General features: G+C 45.3%; 1 long non-coding RNA gene across 1 annotated transcript; it reads left to right on the forward strand.

Annotated features, from left to right (window-relative positions):
- Positions 1 to 7,829: 7,829 nt before the first annotated feature.
- LOC135918861 (uncharacterized) lies at positions 7,830 to 9,366 on the forward strand. The gene is made up of 2 exons (XR_010569804.2): positions 7,830 to 7,988; positions 8,053 to 9,366. It is a non-coding gene; the product is annotated as an uncharacterized lncRNA (long non-coding RNA).
- Positions 9,367 to 19,017: the final 9,651 nt, after the last annotated feature.

Here is a 19,017-nt window from a genome sequence, read left to right on the forward strand (position 1 = left end):
GTCGGATACAAATTAAGTCTGCAGTGAAGTCCCGCCCACGCCCTCATAACCTCCAGCCACTGTTCCTCTGCGAGGCTGCAAGTAATCCGTACTTCAAACTTCTCCTGTTACCCAAATAAGGTGGTGATCACAAAAATAAAATTAGCGCGTAATTTTGTACGTTTTGCCTCGCCTAATATAGTGAAATTGCCAAAGCCTAATTCTTTATTGAACTGAAATAACATGCTTGCTTTGCTGCAACTATTTATTGTCAAGTTTCACTTCAGTTGGCAGTGAAGTTTCATGAGTAAAACGGGTTCAGCTGTGAAATAAACAGCACTGCGGACATTTGAAGAGTGAAATACTCCATACACTTTGTCCATGTCTGTTGCACACCTCATTGCTTCCGCCGATGAAAAGACTCTTCAAGAATAGCAGACGCTCCGGAGGTATCGAGTACAACGCCATTTTGGAAAGACCACATGACGACGATTTTGCTTGCTTCTGTGATTGGCGGGTGAAGTAACACAACTTCGTTCCGTTTGTGTGCCTTGGTTGCCAATTGCTGTTTCTTTTAAGTTGTATTCTACTAATCTTTATTTTACACTATGGCTTCTTTACTTGTTCTTGGAAGTGTTCTTGCACTTTCTTGTGCAAGTTCATTTGACGTAGTTCCTTGTTTGCCAAGTAAAGGAAACGTATATCGCGCAGGCGTACCTGTAAAATATGCCTCAATTTCTCTTTTGTGGGTTTACACGTTTTTATGGCTAATGGTGGACGTTATTCACATCTGTGCTAGTAAAGTACCCCCCCCCCTCATTTGCGTAGAAGTTACCTTGGGTTGCCCCCCCCCCCTCTTTCCGAGAGAAAAAAACCAAAAAGATCCTGGGTACGTGCCTGCCAGCCGCACTACATGCTTCATACACACGACGCATGTTTTGGCAGCGGCAATACGGCGTGTTGCTACATTGCTTTAAAGCTAATCATATTAACATCGACATTCATTGTGAAACAGGTTCTGCCGTAAGTTTTTTCTTTCTTCCTGACAAGCTTTATTATAAGAAATGTAGTTTTATTGAACGCTTGATGTGTGATGTGTACCAGCAAGTACAGGTGCACAGAAAGTGCGAATTCAATACATTTTAATGCAATTAGCATTCTTATTCTACTAACCCCACTTTGGTGTACTTCTATCTAGCTACTGTCGCACAACTTCAAAAGAAAAATTTGGTACAGCGCATCCCCAATGTGTGTCCATGTAAGCAACGGTTTATTTTTTAGTTTTGGAGAATGGTGCATTAAAACTACATATTGTATGTACCATATGCAGGTTTCTTTACATATTATGACATGTCCATGGATTTACATATTACATTCCATGGTTTTGGGTTGTTTCTTTTCTTGTTCCACAGCTGTCTGGATCTTCTAAGGGGGCACCATTCTCAGCAGCGAGAAGGGATAGTCTCCAGTCTCGTTTATATATATATATGTTGGATGATGTCATTTGCCTCTTTATTATTGATTGGCAGTTCAGAGTGCCCTTTTCCAGTTATTTACAAACCGTAACTGCTACTCGTGATACTGCTGAAAGCCCCGTGTTAAAGATTTCCGCACATGTAAATTGCTTGCTCCTATGTGCATCTGTCGTAAATCATGCAAGTGAACTAAAAACGAGTGTAGTGCCCAAACTTTAGTCAGATGCCACAGTCGACTGGGGCGGATTAGATATTCATGGGAGTTAAGGGTGCAATATGTATTAGGTACTATATATGTAAATACAAGACTATTTGACCTTGCTTTGCACCTGCGCAGTCAGTACAGGTTGGAAGAAACCAGCACCAAAGTGTGGGAGTGGTGTCAAGAAAGCTTTTAAAACATTTCTGATGGTTGGTTTCTGACCTTCTGCCCTCGGCTTAGTACTACGATGGTCTATCCGTTATCCCATGAAGCTGCGCTTGGAAATCCCACACAACATCCTCACCCGCTTCAACTGTGCAAGCCAGTACTTTTGAGATGCTTGGCATGTGAATTGCGTCGCATGGCAAATTTACTGACAATAGTGAAAATGTGTGCTCGGTTTAAATTAAAGTTTTAAACGCTAAAAAGAAGCCTACGCAATCGCTCCATATTTCAGACATTTGCCGAATTTCAATTCTACAATGCCAGCAGGACAGAACGCCGCGGTAGGGAGGCTATGCATAGTGAAGCTCCCTTTGTGGCATTCGAAGGTGTACAAGATTGCACTAAATACAATTAATCATAACATTCTTTTTACTAAGCTAGAAGGCCTGGGAATTACCGATCCAGTACTAAACCTCCTAAAAAGTTACCTATGGTACATGACAGAGAACAAACAGATCTTTTTTGGAGGTGCTTATTCCGATAATGAAATTATTAACCAAGGTGTACCATAAGGCTCCATATTAGGTCCCTTACTATTCTCTATTTATATTAATGATTTACCCACATGTCTTGAGTTGGCACATTGTGTACTATATGCAGACGATACTACTATCTCGATGTGTGACAATTCTTTAACTACCTTAATTCTTAAACTAAACAATGAGCTTGACCATATTGTTGCCTGGTGTTCGTCCAATAAATTATCAATCCTTCAAAAACTCAATTTATGATTTTCCGTTCTAGCCAAAGAATACTACCTGGCTTGCCTGAGATAACTCTAGATGCTCATCACATTCCTGTCTCTGCATATCATTTTTAGGCATCAAATTAGATTCTAACCTTAAAGGGCACCTGAAACGGTTCGGACAAATTTTGTAGGCGCGTAGGGTACAGCTTAAGTAGAACATTCGCACCATAATTTAAGTGAAGCGTTACGTATTAATGGAGCTGCAAGCAATTAGAAGTTACCCTCCTCCCTAGCTATGCTTTTCCTCCTCAACTCGCTCGCCCAGCGAGCGGCGCTAAGCTCCGCCTTCACTGGTTCAGCGTCACGATGTGACGTCACATCGCTCACTTCCGGTTGTTTAGGAGCACGCCCCCTCCCGCGCGAGACCTCTCCAATAGCCGCTTGGCCGTCGACCGAGAGCTATCGAAGCAGCGTGCGTTGTGAGCTTTCTGTCGTAGCGCCGAACGTGTCCGGTACTCCGCTAAAACAGGCAAGCTGGTCATTTCGGCAAATGACTGGAGGCATAAACTCAAGCTGATGAAGGAACTTTAGCGTAGACGTACGTGAGCAGCCTGATCGGTCTGCACGGTCCAGACACTTGCTGGCGCAGCGCTTAACCAGTCAAACAAAGCGCTAATATTGCTCTAACCAAGTGTAAAGCATTTTAAACATTTATAAATCAACGTGTTGATGAATACACTCCTGCGAAAAATACACACCAGCAGCAAAGAATACACTTCGTTGCTGCTACTGTGTATGGTTGAGCTCTGTGCCACCAGGTGGCTGCACCGTGCAGACCGTTCACATTTGCCCTTCTGCTCATCTCGTGGCTCATCCCGGCACAGTCAAGCGGCCAGACCCTGTCCCCTCGCGCTTGCGTTTGCCCTAATACTGGACTCGCGGTTTGCAGGTCGCTAGGTTTGCAGTCCACAAGGCAACAAAGTCGAATCATAGTGCTCGCAAAAAGACTGAGACCAACTCTGACCGCGGAGCTCTCGTCAAAATGGAGTATGTTGTAACACAAGCAGACGACACTTGCTGTGTGCCGGAAGTGCTGAAGTGTACTAAAAAACTATTCTTGTGTATTCTCTTTAAGTTATTTTCTTTTTACAGAAACAAAGTAACTAACATTCCAACTATTACGAGCATCATTTGTTCACCATAAAGTTGGAAAAATTATCGACCACGCGCCCTGGTCAGCCAATCAGATAGCTCGCCCATGTGACGTAATATGGGTTATTTGCATCATATGGGTAGGGGCGGCTTAAAATTCCGCCGAGCAGTGCGCTGCGATCGGCAGCGATGTGTATTTTTACCTTATAATAAATGACACGCTTTACGCAGAGCACTTAGATGCATCAATTAATGATCAGAAGAACCTACTCTAACGACTCAGTACGTTTGTAGAAAATCACCAAAATCGTTTCAGGGTCCCTTTAAGTTTACTCAACACATTGGCTTCATTAAGCAAAAGTATGCCTTCGGTATTAGAGCATTAATCAAGTCAAGAACATATTTCTATAAAGACGCATTACTAGCATTATACTTTGCTTTCATTCACAGTCACATTAATTATGGTATTGTTTCCTGGGGAAACACATGTGCACCGCAACTGTCATATCTCGTCTATTCAGCACTTGCAAAACCAAGCAATACGCATTATCACTAACAGTGGGTTTTTCACGAGTACTACTCTACTACGTAAAAATAGCATTCTTGTAACAAAATTGATCAACTATCATCTAATAATTATATTTTATAAATTACTTACTAAACAGCTCTCGTACCAATTCATCGATTCCAGCCACCTCCACCTCATCAATAACAATAATACCAGGTTTGCGCGTAACTCCAATTTTCTACTACCTATGGTTCATTCTAACTATGGAAAAATGACATCATCATTCGCTGCTATAAAACTGGAATGGTTTACCCATCAGCATTAAATCTTCATCTTTTCGTAGATTAAGTCATGCCATTAAGCTGTTTTATGGAGCACGTTACTCAACAAGGGACTGAGGCAGGGGTGCCCTTTGTCCCCACTGCTGATTATGATGTACATGGTGAGGATGGAGAGAGCGCTAGAAGGAAATAATATTGGGTTAAATCTCTCATACAAACAGGCAGGTACAGTAGTAGAGCAGCAACTCCCAGGTATATTTTATGCGGACAACATTGTGTTGCTAGCTAACAAGCAAAGTGATTTGAAATTTAGTGTTAGAAAATCGGGTGTTATGGTATTCAACGAAAACAGTGAACAGACTGGAGATACAGGGCCAGGAAATACCTCGGGTAACAAAATATAAATGCCTTGGTATATGGATAAACGAAGGCAATAGATATATGGAAACACAGGAAAAAATGACAGTGAGGGGGAAGAGGAATGCAGCCCTAATGAAGCACAGAGCACTATGGGGATACAATAAGTACGAGGTCCTCCGAGGTATGTGGAAAGGTGCAATAGTTCCAGGACTTACTTCTGGAAACGTGGTTGTTTGCTATAAATCGGGTACAATCAGGACTCGACGGGAATCAAAAGTCAGTGGGTCGCCTCGCATTGGGCGCTGACAGGAAGACTACAAATGAAGCTGTGCAGGGGGATATGGGCTGGACTAGTTTTGAAGTGAGGAAAGCTCGCAGTAAAATTGAGTATGAAGGACGGCTGAGGAATATGGAAGAAAGTAAATGGGCTGGGAGAGTGTTCAGGTATCTGTACAGGAAAAAACATTGATTCACAGTGGAGGAAAAGAACTAGGAATCTTACCAGCAACTATGCGGCCTGTAGGGTGGGCAACACAGCAACAAAGAAGGTCAAGCGGAAAGTCAAAGAGGCTGAAACAATTTCATGGGTGGCGGCAATGGAAAAGAAACCTGCCATGAGTAACTACTTAAAAGCAAAAAACGAAATCGGGAAAGAAACGATTTATGATTACTCAAAGAGAAGCTCATTACTTTTCGAAGCAAGATCGGGACGCCTTAGAACACACACCTATAAAGCGAGATATAAGAACGAAGAAGCATGTGCTTGCTACGGTAAAGCTAGGGAAACTGGAGCATGTTTTATTAGAATGGGAAGACGTCTACCCAGTGGTTGATTTAGGGCACATTCACACCGGCGACTTGAGGAGGTCGCGCGACCAAGCTGGTCGCTTTGCGACCAGTCGCAAATGGTCGCAAACGGCCGCCTTTCTCGAAAAGCGACCATTTTGGGCGAGTCGCTCTCTGCGCAATTTTTCAGTAGCGCGACCGTGGTCGCAAAACTGATAAACCAATCAGCGGCGCACCGGAAGTGATCTTTCGTGTGTCTACATCCGGCCTCCTCCGGCGTTGCATTTAAATTCCGCGTAGATTCCTAGGGTTCTCGCTGAGAATGATAATCTCCGGGATTGCGACTTGCGGGTCGCGCTCAGCCGGGCTTGCCGGTGTGAACATCAGTCGCCTTCGGTCGCTTTTTGATTGAGAGTCGCAAATCGTCGCGCGACCTACTCAAGTCGCCGGTGTGAATGTGCCCTTAGGCACCACTGGCCTCCTTGAAGCCCTTGGGTTCAGCGGGAGCAGTGGTAAAGCAAACATGTCTGCAATAGGCATTAGTAAGAGGCGATTGGAGGATTGGTGGAAGAAAAGTAGGGAAACGACAAAGGATGGAGTCGTACAAAAGCACAGTTCGCAATAGGGGATCAGAAAATTTGGGCGTGGTAGTTCATACTGTTTTTTTTTTCATTGTTTAACCTAGGAAGACATTAGGCAGTATAATAGGAAGAGCTTGGTGGCGCAACCCTCCGCCCCATTCCAAAGGGGATGTTCATAACATCCAGCCATGGTGACGCGCATGAAAAAACGGTTTATAAGAACATATTTCACATAGTTTTCTCTCAGCGATAGACTGCTATGGAAGAAACCGATTGGAGGCAATCAATCGCAACGACCGCATCCAAGATACTAAAATACTTACTAAAAAGATTACTAAAATACTTACTAAAAAGATTACTAAAAGGTAAAATACTTCTGCCATGTCGAGAGTACTTGCAGAAATGTCCAGCAGGGCTCCTGCATAGTGTCTTTATTTAGCGCCGATAGCCAAACCTATGCGGTGTGTTCCGTGTTATCCCTCAGATTACGCAAGTGAGGCGCTTCCGACAGATGCCCAAGTAACCACGGATATCCGTGGGACGTCCACCATAAGTCCCAACGTCCATCCATCCGGATATCCAACACGGACGTCCGTGGGACGTACATGAAAAGTCCATATCCTGTTTGGATGTTCGAAGGACATCCCACCGGGATGTCCATGGGACATCCCATTTTGAACGTCCGCTGGCTGTCCATAAATAGGCATGCCCAGGATATACACTAGTGAGTTATATATAAACTAGCATAAATATATTGCCGGAAATTTTAGTTTGTTCATATTATATCTGTTTATTTTTGTTCTCTATCGGACACAGTTCATTCTTTTTTTCAAAGCAAAATAAATATATTTCCAACTTGATATAAATTCTGCCCACTTTAACATCGCAGTATTAAAATACGATTTTTTTTTCTATCGGTGGGTCATACAAACAATTTGTAGTTTGCTTTAAAAAAATGCTTGTGGATGACTAGCAGAATATATAAGCGCCCATTTGAAGCCACTTATTCGACCTAGAGCCAAGCACTCAAGTTACCCCTCATTATGAAAATTTCCTGATCATAGAGTTTTGGTCCTGACCTCCTAACATGTAGGTTCAGGTTTATCATTGGAACAGGAAGTAAAACACGTTGTTGGGCTAGTTGGTGCATTGTATTAAGAAAAAAACCAGCAAAAAAAAAGACGGACACAGGAAACATACACAAGACAGGCCTCTTCCAGCTTCTTTCCTGTCTTCTCGTATGTTTCCTGTGTGCGCCTGTTTTTGGCTGGTTTCTTAAAACAGGAAGTTGTCTGCAGTGTTCAATTGCGCATACAATAATATCATTATAGGTAACAAAAACAAATCTCAAAGGCTACGCTTTTGGTGGCTGCATGCGTTGAAAGCGATTACGAAAGCTATAATGCGTCAGAGCCGCCATGCATTGACAGTAATCTCAAAGGCTATGTTATTCTGGCGCCGACAGCTTTAGCAGAAACTGAAAAAACTCGAAAATCAGATACCGAATATTCCCAGAATAAGTAAATATTTAACTGTGTAATAATAGATTATTTTAAAAACCTATTTATGTTTGCGTAGATGCACGTGGAAGTGTTAGAACCTTGGCAAAGCAGAACGCTGCAGTCATCCAATCCAATCCAAGCTCTAGCCATCGTCGCCACGCCATTTTTTCATTCTGCGATCGTTTTAGGGCAGCGGAGCAGCGTTTGTCACCTTCCGTGCCTGCCGAAGTCTCCTACTCAGCTACCAAGGTATGACAGCTACATCGATTTCTTTTTTAATTCGTTTGGGTATTGAAATGTGTTTTCTTCACAGGTGCCAGGATGCCTAGACTGCGGGAGAAGCCGCACGCGCGAAAAAAGAGCGTCGCTGGAAACAAAGACGATATTCGAGGACTTCGGATCTCGCACCGGCAGCCAGCAGTCAACAGCTCGAGAATTCGCAAGTCTAGAACTGTGCAGTGGCGCGTATACCCCGCACGCATGCATTAACATGTGCGGTCGGGCTGTCCCTGCAAACATTTGTACGCCTTGTGATGTTGGTCGCTGCACCGAGGCGACATCGGAAGTTCAGGACGGTGGTTGTGACACTACGCTCACTAAGGACAATGTGCCTTGTTTCCCTGATGGATATACTCTACGTGACGCTTCGGATGGTTCACTTCGCTGTGAGAACGGAACAGGATCCCTTAGGAGAGGTGTACGCACAAGTCAATGCGGGTTTTCTGGTAAGCAGGACCCCGGAGTCTACATTTTTCTTTAGCTACCGCGGACTCTTCATTGGCGCCCTTTTGATTCTCCTGGCAAAGAGCTTCTCCTGGCTAATGCGCTCATGATCAGAGCTGTAGCCGTCAGTAGCAGCAAGATCGCCTGCTGATCTCTACGAAAAATAAAAAGCTCCTTTTAAAAAAGTGAAGAATATATTAGTTGTTTTTATCTACAAGTTTGTTTAATATCGTGAGAATATGGTCACTACGGCCACGGCGGGGACATTGTAAACGAGAGTACGCATTCGATGGCCAAGTGAGTTTTAATCATTGTAAGAACGCACTACGCCACGAGAAAGAGCTATTGTTTAAAGAAAGTGAAGAATATATTGATTGTTCTTCACTAATAGTTCGTTTAGCTACGTCAGAATGTGGAGACATTGGGAACGAGAGTACGCATTTGACGGCAAGTTGACTTACGAGAACGCACTACGTCGCGAATAACACTTAAGCTGCAATACCATTAAGCATGTCCGTGTGGCACCCCGCGAATGACATTAAAGTTTAAGGCATTAGCCAGTTAATGTCATTTTTTGTGCCCGTGTCGCAGAGTGCTAGTGAAGTGATGTAGTCAAGATTAATTCCTTCATGTCATTTCTGTTGCTTTCGCTGCTTAATAATGCTAATTGATGTATTTTTGCTCTTTCTTTTTATTCCATGCTGCAAACACAAATGTCAATGCAGGGTGGGCAATAAGTATTTTTTGTTCTGCTGTTCTCTACCTTGTGTTGTGCTATTGAAATTGCAAGTTTTCTTCTTTATCCGTGTATTTATTTGTTCTTTGAACAGTACGCATATATCTGCTTATTGGTCTTTTTATGTATATGTATAAGGTGACAATAAACGTTTAATTGTATTTGGAAGTTGGTGTAAGTTCATTTCTCGTTTATTTAAAACAAGAATGCATTCAAGCATTAGACCTATGTAATATATGTATATATAATGGTCCGGTGCTTGAATGTGTCCCGGCCACTACTGTCGCTTCAAGGCATGTGTATATCTGGAATATCCCCGGGAAGACACACACACACACACACACACACACACACACACACATATATATATATATATATATATATATATATATATATATATATAAATACTGAACGTCCCCTGAATGTCCATGCTGGATGTCCGCGTCGGACGTACTACGGATGCCAAAGCGATTACCTTTGGATTCCCCAGGGACGTCCCTCGGACGTACGTCGTACATTCATGGATATCCCACGGACATCCCGAATATCCAGAAAGGACGTCCGTCGGACGTCGCCCGGATATCCGTGGTTACTTGGGTGGCGACTCCGCAAGTCCTCACCCCCAATACGACATGATGGCACTGTCGCTACAGTGTTGGTGTTGGTGGCCCCTACCACTGTAGTGCTGATGGTAAAGTGCCAGGCCCCGTCACTGTAGTGCAGATGTTAAAGTACCGGGCCCCGTCTCTGTAGTCACTACCAAAACTTAAATATGATCACCCTGTTTAATATGGGTTACGGAGCCTCTGTTGCAGTTAGGATGTGCCACCTAAGTCGGCCTTATCAGCTGCCATGCTAGAACAGATTCTTCATATTGCCACATCCTATATGGTCACCGTCGGTGTGTGCCAGGCGATGAGAACGACACTGAAGTAGCGCGCAAGTAGAACAGAGACAGCGACTTCGCGTTGAGGGATTGCCTCATGCTCGGCACCCCTTTGCTTGCGGAGCCATACCTCGAAAGCGGAATCACCTTCGTTCGTCGAAACTCCTGTTCACCGGTACAGTCGCCGCCTGCTAGGCCTGACGCCTGAGTTCAACCCTTTGCAGGACCCTGCAGAAACCCATCTACCTACTTCCGTCATGGCTACTGAAACTCCATCGCAGGTGACGCAGCAGAATCCTAAGATCCCAGAAAGTTTCCATGGTGACGCTTTTGAAGATGTCCAAGATTGGCTGGACCAATTTGAGCATGTCGCCAGTATAATGACTGGGGCTCCCAGCAAAAGCTGTCTAATGTCTATTTTGCACTTCAAGACAGTGCGCGGACGTGGTTTGTGAACCGGGAGAGAAGGTTTGACCACATGGGATGCCTTCCGCACCCAGCATGCTAGACACGTTCACTAGTAGCGACAGAAGAGACAACGTGCAGCGCCTACTCGAATCCCGTATTCAAAAACCAAACGAGAGCATTGCCATGTTTGCAAAAGATATGGCCCGCCTTTTCCGCAGAGCAGACCCTGAGATGGCCGAAGAAGTTACGCTATCTCTTGCGCGGAGTGAAAGAGGAACTGTTTGCCGGAGTCGTGAGGAACCCACCGACGACAGTTGCTGAATTCACCAAGGAGGCTACCGCTATATAACGAGCACCACAGCAACGGTACCACCAATTTGATCGCAAGAGCTCACAGGTGAATGCTTCAATTCTACCTGAGAGCTGTGGCACTTCCCTGCGTGCAGTCATCCGAGATTGTGCGAGAGGAGATCCGGCAGCTCAGGATTTCTCCTATGGCACCAGTGGTGGCTTCTGCCACTGATATCATTCAGGAGGAAGTTCGACAGACCTTTTCGTCGCCCGACTGGCAGGCGGTGCCGCGACGATTGACCTATCCGGAAGCCGTCTGTCGTGCACCTCCTGCCACTTCGATGCTGCTGACACCGTCAACCAGTACGACACAGCGATCACCGCCACCCCCAACGCCCTTATTTCGACAGTCACAGCCGCCGCCAGCTATGCCGTATTGCCGCCAGCTGATCACTGTGCCTCGGTCTTATGGCGAATTCCCTGCCGGCTACCCGCTTTGAAAGACCGATTTATGGCACACCGCTGACCGCCGGCCGCTATGCTTTCATTGCGGCGAGGCAGGACATGTTTACCGCGTGTGCCACTACTGCACAGCTGGGTATCCAAGGTTTCCCAACTGCAATTATCCTGTGTTTGATGCTGCACATACCTGCGCCGAAAATTCGGCAAACTTTCGGCCGGCAGGTTCAGCGACGCCTCGATTGCGTTCCCCTTCTCCGGCTCGTACACCCCACCGAGCCGTCACGATTTTTCTGACGCCTCTAGGGGCAGGTCTCCTAGTCCACGCCGGGGAAACTAGAGGCAGCAACCTCCGGGGGTGATGTTGCAAACCGTCTAGCTTTCCAAGAGCCCCCATCACCAACGACCGACGACTCTAAAACTCCGACTCCAACCACACCCCCTGTAACTGACGCCGTCAGCGCTGATCTTGTCGTTTGCATTGATGGCCACCAAGTGGCCGCTCTCGTCGGTACTGGTTCCCATTTTTCGATAATCAGTCAAAAGCTCGCCGACAGGCTCCGAAAAGTGAAGACACCGTGGACCGGGCCCAACATCAGAACTGCCAGCAGCCAGTTGATGACACCTATTGGAAAATGCACAGCCAGAATAGTAATCGTCGGTGCAACCTTCGACACCACCCTCGTCATTCTCTTTGAGTGTTGTAAGGAACTTATATTGGGGATAAATTTCTTGAGAGAGTATGGTGCAGTGATTAATGTCCGTGACCTCGTCGTCACATTTTCTACGAGCTTAGACGACGTCGACCCCACGAATCACCAGCGACCCTGCTTCTGTATCGCTGACGACGACGTCATGCTTCTGCCACGAAGCTGTTCCCTCGTAACTGTTATCATCGACAACTTGAACGCCGGGACTGGCGTCGCTGAACACATCGACGCACTGGTACCGAGTCAAGGCGTTTCCATCGCCAGGGCCATAATTGACATACACGACGGACGTGCTGAACTCCTGTTGACGAATTTTGCCAGGGAACATCGACACATCGTTAAAGGCACGGCTGTTGCTTACTTCGACGATTTTACTTCAATACAGAACTGCCTCTCAGTGGAGCACGCGACGTCCACCGTGGCTATGCCTGCCCCTGTGGTTGATATCAGTCCCACCTTATCGCCCATCAAACGCAACAGCGTTCTTGAGCTCATCGATGAGTTTAAGAGCTGCTTCTCATCCACGTCACGACTTAGCCAGACGCCACTCACTAAGCACCGCATTGTCACCGAAGCCAACGCCAGACCAATTCGGCAGAATCCTTATGTGTAGCACCGAAAGAGCGCGAGGCAATACAAACACAAGTGAAGACGATGCTTGAGGACGGAGTTATTCGGCCATCTAAGAGTCCTTGGGCATCGCCTGTCGTATTGGTGAAAAAGGACGATAGCCTGCGTTTCTGCGACTACTACTAAAAACTCAACCTGATCACAAAGAAAGGCGTTTATCTGCTACCGCGTATCGACGATTCACTGGACAGGCTACGAAACGCACGTTACTTTTCGTCGATGGACTTGAAAAGCGGCTTACTGGCAAATAGAAGTTGATGAGAGAGATGGTGAGAAGACCGCTTTTGTGACGCCCAATGGACTTTGTGAATTTCAGGTGTTCCCCTTGGGTTTGTGTTCTGCGCCAGCAACGTTTCAACGACTAATGGACACGTACTCTCAGGCCCTCAAATGGCAAACCTGTCTGGTCTACCTTGACAACGTGATTGTTTTCTCCGTCATGTTCCAGGAACACTTACGGAGACTAAAGATGGTCTTTGAAGCAATGCGCTCAGCTGGTCTAACTTTAAAACGTGAAAAGTGCCATTTTGGCTTTGAAGAACTTCAATTTCTCGGTCACGTTGTTAGTCGTGATGGTGTCTGACCTGACCCTGATAAAATCTCTGTCGTTACTAATTTCCCTATGCCATCAGATAAAAAGGCCGTGTGACGTTTTCTGGGCCTTTGCACCTACTACCGACGGTTTATTGCGGAATTTTCGTGCATCGCATGACCATTAACACCTCTCACCAGAGAAGATGACCCCTTCGTGTGGGGTGAAGACCAGCAACGGGCATTTCACGACCTACGGCAATGGCTGCAGGTGTCTCCCGTGCTCACACACTTTGATGAAGAAGCTCCTACGATTCCTCATACCGACGCTAGTAATGTTGGCCTTGGTTTGTGTCAGCTTGTACAGCGGCTGGACGGCACCGAAAGAGTGATTGTTTACATGAGCTGGACGCTATCAAGGGCGGAGGCTAACTACTCCACTACAGAAAAGGAATGTCTCACACTGGTGTGGGCCGTCCTGAAATTTTGGCCATATTTGTATGGTCGGTGTTTCACCATTGTCAGTGATCATCATGCACTTTGCTGGCTGACTAATTTAAAGGATCCAGCTGGTCAGCTTGTGCGCTGGAGTCTTCGGCTCCAAGAGTTCGACTTCACAGTTGTATACAAATCGGGGAAACGACACACCAACGCTGACTGCCTCTCTCGGTCTCGTGTTGAGACTGCAGTCCACGCTGATGATGACGCGGTTTTTCTAGGCATGCTAGATACTGTCGACGTAGCAGCCCTACCCGGCAAGCCAGATGGACTGCTACATTTTGTTCAGATACTGCAAGCACCGTTCGAACAAATTGGCATGGACCTTGTAAATCCGTTTCTACTGTCTACTGCCAGAAATAGATGGATAATCATCGTCACGTATTACGGCGTATCGGCGTATCGTCACGTATTACGGCGATACAATCTTCGGCACAGACTCGTCACATACAACGTCGGTGACCAGGTGTGGGTCTGGACTCCGATTTGTCGGCGGGGGCTGTCTGAGAAGCTCCTGTGAAGATACTTCGGCCCGTACACAGTTCTGCGCCGCATCAGTGATGTGAATTATGAAGCTGTCCCCGACAGCCATAACTGCTCCAAACGCCGGCGGCATCTGCCCGAGGTTGTGCACGTGCTTCGTATGATGCCATACTTTTCCTCATGACCTCAACTTTGCACCGCCTGTGCACAACCTTCGGAGGTTCGTGCATCGGGACGATGCCTTTTTTCCAGAGGAGGGCCAAATGCCACATCCTATATGGTCGCCACTGGTATGTGCCAGGCGATGAGAACGACATTGAAGTAGTGCGAGAGTAGAAAAACAGAGACAACGACATCGCGTTGACTGCTCTGATAAAGTGCTTTCATACACCCTCTACACCGGCTTTCCCGTCTCCTACGAGGCTGCGACAATATGTGCGATAGGTAATGAATGCAAGCAATGCAAATCTCAGATTGACGTCTACATATCTTAAATAAATGTAAATAAATATGTTAAGCAATGATGTTTGTACCTACATTGCTTGAATGCTAATCGCATTAATGTCAGCGTTCACTGTGAGATAAGCTCTGTTCTTTCTCTGAACCCTTCCTGTATGCAAAGCATTGTGCGTTATCCTATAAACTTACATTTATCCTGAACTAGTGTACGTATTAAACTCTGTTCGAGTTTACTGTCTTACTTGGCTTTTCTTTCATTATACTTTGTGCTACAACATTCTATACCCCGAGTTTTTCTTAATTTGTTTCAAACATAGATGAAAAAGTAAATATACAGACCCAGTGCAAATGTTGGGTCTGTGGAGCACAATGCCATCTGACCCATTGTTCCCTCTTGTGTGGTATGTGTGGTTTTTTGGGTCAAAAATTTAGTATAATAAATACCAACTTGCCCAGCAAAAAGTTCTCGTAACACATGTTGGAACTGATATCACGCGAAGTACAAGTAAAACTTAATGACATGGTTTACAATAGCGATGCATACAATCTTGTTTGGTTTCATCCTATGCACCATGTAATCTCGTGAAATGTTTGTTTTGCTCAGTGGCTATGGTGTTAGGCTGCTGAGCACGAGGTCGCGGGATCGAATCCCTGCCACGGCGGCCGCATTTCGATGGGGGCGAAATGCGAAAACACCTGTGTACTTAATTTAGGTGCACGTTAAAGAACCCCGGGTGGTCTGAATTTCCGGAGTCCTCCACTACGGCGTGCCTCATAATCAGAAAGTGGTTTTGGCACGTAAAACCCCATAATCTAATTTTTTTTTTTGAAATGTTTGTTTATCCACCAGAAAGGTCAACTTTGGGGTCATGCGATTCTTATTTCTATGCACTGCACCGTTCACAAGCTACACCAAAATGCGAACTCCAAATCAGGTGAAAGTACAATATGAGACGCAGACACATTGATGTCAGAAGAACAGAGTCTGTGTGTGATGCTTGTAGAGGGAAGAATTATGATGGCAGGTGTATGCTCGGGAAAGTATGACACAGGCAACATTTAGGGATTCTGTACCTCTTGTGTCACAGTGGGACATGTGGTGGGTTTGCCAAAAATGGGCATACCCCCAGTAACACAAACCGAATGACTAAACATAAAAAAAGTAAATTAAATCAGATTCTGTGAAATATAATTTATTATTCTATTGACTAGGGTGCGTGAATACTGAATAGTAGATTTCGAATCTAATATCGAATATCTGAGAATTCAACACATGGCTCTATGCTTGCAAACTTTGTAAAAAGGCAGTGCTTCAAATGCTCGGGGGGCTACTCTCATTACATCACATTTTTAAATGCTATTGCGTTCCACTCTTCAAGGCAAAGCTTGAGCATCTTCCAATTTTTTTTCAAAAATCCTGTCGTGCATACGTTGAACAAGTGACATTCGCACTGCACTCATTGCACATGTAAAAAATTTGGAGGACTCTTAAGATTCGCCTTTAAGAGTGGAACGTGATAAATTTCAAAAATCCCTGACTGACTGTCACGCTTCTCGGCAGCCGCAGCTTTCTTGCGGATGCGCGGAGCTGAGCGCGACGATAGTTTTTCAAAGAACTGAGTGGGCCATGCTGCTCGAAAAAGGGTTTTGTGTTTAAGTTTCCGCATAACAGAATTATGTTTGCCCATATATTCAAATTAAACTCCAACGCTATCATGTCTCTAGGTTGTGTCGTACTTTACGATTTTTCTGACGCATTTTATTTTGAGGAGTTCAGTTAGTTTACTAACGCATCTGCGCTACGCAAAGGGCCTGCGTGGTTGTGGTTCGGAATGATTTTTCGCCGAGACGTCCGACGTGCGTTCCTTTTACCAGTCGAGACGTCCGACGTGCGTTCCTTTAACCAGTCTTTCTCAGGTATACTTTGTGGCACAAAATACATTTCTTCAAAAGGGACAGAAAGGAAGACAGTGAAGCGCCAAACTACCAACTGTTTCATGACAGCCTCCACAAACGTATAGAAGAAAACAACTTCCGCTCATGCGCAGGGAGCCAAGGTGGGACAAAGCAACATGGTCATAATCTATACTTTGGATAAAGCACATTTCTGCGGAATATAATACGATAGACGTATCGTTGACACAATCAGACCCTTTCTTTTTAATATAAAACGCTTCCAACAACTACCTTGCAGTTTGGTCCCTACTTTTGCCAAGAATCAATACTTGTTCAAAGCATAGCGTACAACGACAAGCTTTACAGTGCGCAGGAAGATGCGTCTTGTCACGCTTGCTGATACTATTAGCGTGCTCCCTCAGTCTGTCATTAATACAACGTACCGTTTGTCCGACGTGTATGACTTTCCGCAATCTAGGGGTATATCGTAGACCACCCCTTCAACACAGTCCCTGAAATGTTTGGCGTGCTGCTTCTGGCAGCCCCGCGGTCCCTCGCATGTGGTCCGGGTTACTAAGACACAGCTGTCATACAATTTTTCTTTTGAGAGATAATGGCAACCTGCTGTTCATAATCTGAGAATGCCTGCCACACGCACCCCAGCTTATTCTTAGGCCCAAACAATCAAACGTTCCTTTCCTTCGAGCGCTTTCTAACCTTACGTGAGGCCTCCTTACAGCGAAGGACCAATGGACGGAGCAAGTGTACTCTGAAAGCTCCCTTCACCCGTCCTCACGTAAGGAGCGGTTGCCACATGCTTGGGTTCGAGGTTATCTCTTAAAATCTTTACGCGAATGCCATTATTCTATTAAAAAATGTTGTATCGTCGCCAAATCTCTAAATTGAAGAGCTAATATGGAGAAGTATGGACGCTTTCTTCTAGTTTCGTTTACTAAAGTTAAAAAAGTTGTGCATTACAGTGCACAACTCAATGTGCTCCATCAACGCTGGCACGCTGGCGTCGTGCAATGCCTAGCAACGCCTAGCAAAGCTTTCATGTCGCATGCGTGACTGAAACGAACATGCCTGGCAAGACGTACCATGTTTGCGCTTCTCCGTAGGTGGGCGACAGCGCGCATGCGCAAGCAAACGTCACGTGGTTAAGCAGTGAGGTGAAGCGCTCGTTCAGGGCCAGGAGCGGCGTACAGACGCATGAAGGTAGCTTTGGAGTTGCCTTTTTCTGAGGAAGCACCAAGAAAGCCTTCACCGAGGGCCCCTCAGTAAGGAAGCTTTCAGAGGGACATAAGGTAGCCTCACCGCAATGAAGGCTTCCTTACTGAGGTAAGGAGGATTTCATTGTTTGGCCCTTAGTCTTCTGATTATTTCAGTCTGATGATCCGGATCCGTGGTCACTACCTGCCCTAAGTAGACGTATTCCCTTACCACTTCCAGTGCCTCGCTACGTATCGCAAACTGCTGTTCTCTTCCGAGACTGTTAAATATTACTTTAGTTTTCTGCAGATTAATTTTTAGACCCACCATTTTACTTTGCCTCTTCAGGTCAGTAAGCATGCATTGCAGTTGATCCTCCGAGTTTCTAAGCAAGGCAATATCATCAGCGAATAGCAAGTTACTAAGGTATTCTCCATTAACTCTTATCCCCAATTCTTCCCAATCCAGGTCTCTGAGCACCTCCTGTAAACACGTGAATAGCATTGGAGAGGTCTTATCTCTCTGACTGATGCCTTTCTTTATTGGGATTTTGTTGCTTTCTTTATGGAGGACTACGGTGGCTGTGGAGCCGCTATAGATATCTTTCAGTATTTTTACATACAGCTCTTCTACACCCTGATTCCGCAATGCCTCCATGACTGCTGAGGTTTCGACAGAATCAAACGCTTTCTCGTAATCAATGAAAGCTATATATAAGGGTTGGTTATATTCCACACATTTCTCCATCACCTGATTGATAGTGTGGACATGGTCTATTGTTGAGTAGCCTTTACGGAATCCTGCCCGGTCCTTTGCTTGACAGAGGTCTAAGGTGTTCCTGATTCTATTTGCGATTACCTTAGTATATACATTGTAGGCAACGAACAGTAAGCTGATCAGTCTATAATTTTTTGTCTTTGGCGTCCCCTTTCTTATGGATTAGGATTATGTTAGCGTTCTTCCAAGATTCCGGTACGCTCGAGGTTATGAGGCATTGCGTATACAGGGTGTCCAGTTTTTCTAGAACAATCTGCCCAACATCCTTCAACAAATCTGCTGTTACCTGATCCTCCCCAGCTTCCTTCCCCCTTTGCATAGCTCCCAAGGCTTTCTTTACTATTATCTAGACTATTATCTCTTCCATTATCGTTGTGGGTGCCACTCGCACTGTATAAATCTCTATAGAACTCCTCAACCACTTGAACTATCTCATCCATATTAGTAATGATATTGCCGGCTTTGTCTCTTAACGCATACATCTGATTCTTGCCTATTCCTAGTTTTTTCTTCACTGGTTTTAGGCTTCCTCCATTCCTGATAGCATGCTCAATTCTATCCATACTATACTTCCTTACC

The sequence above is a fragment of the Dermacentor albipictus genome, chromosome 9, assembly GCF_038994185.2.
Source record: "Dermacentor albipictus isolate Rhodes 1998 colony chromosome 9, USDA_Dalb.pri_finalv2, whole genome shotgun sequence".
Taxonomy (NCBI): Eukaryota; Metazoa; Arthropoda; class Arachnida; order Ixodida; family Ixodidae; genus Dermacentor; species Dermacentor albipictus.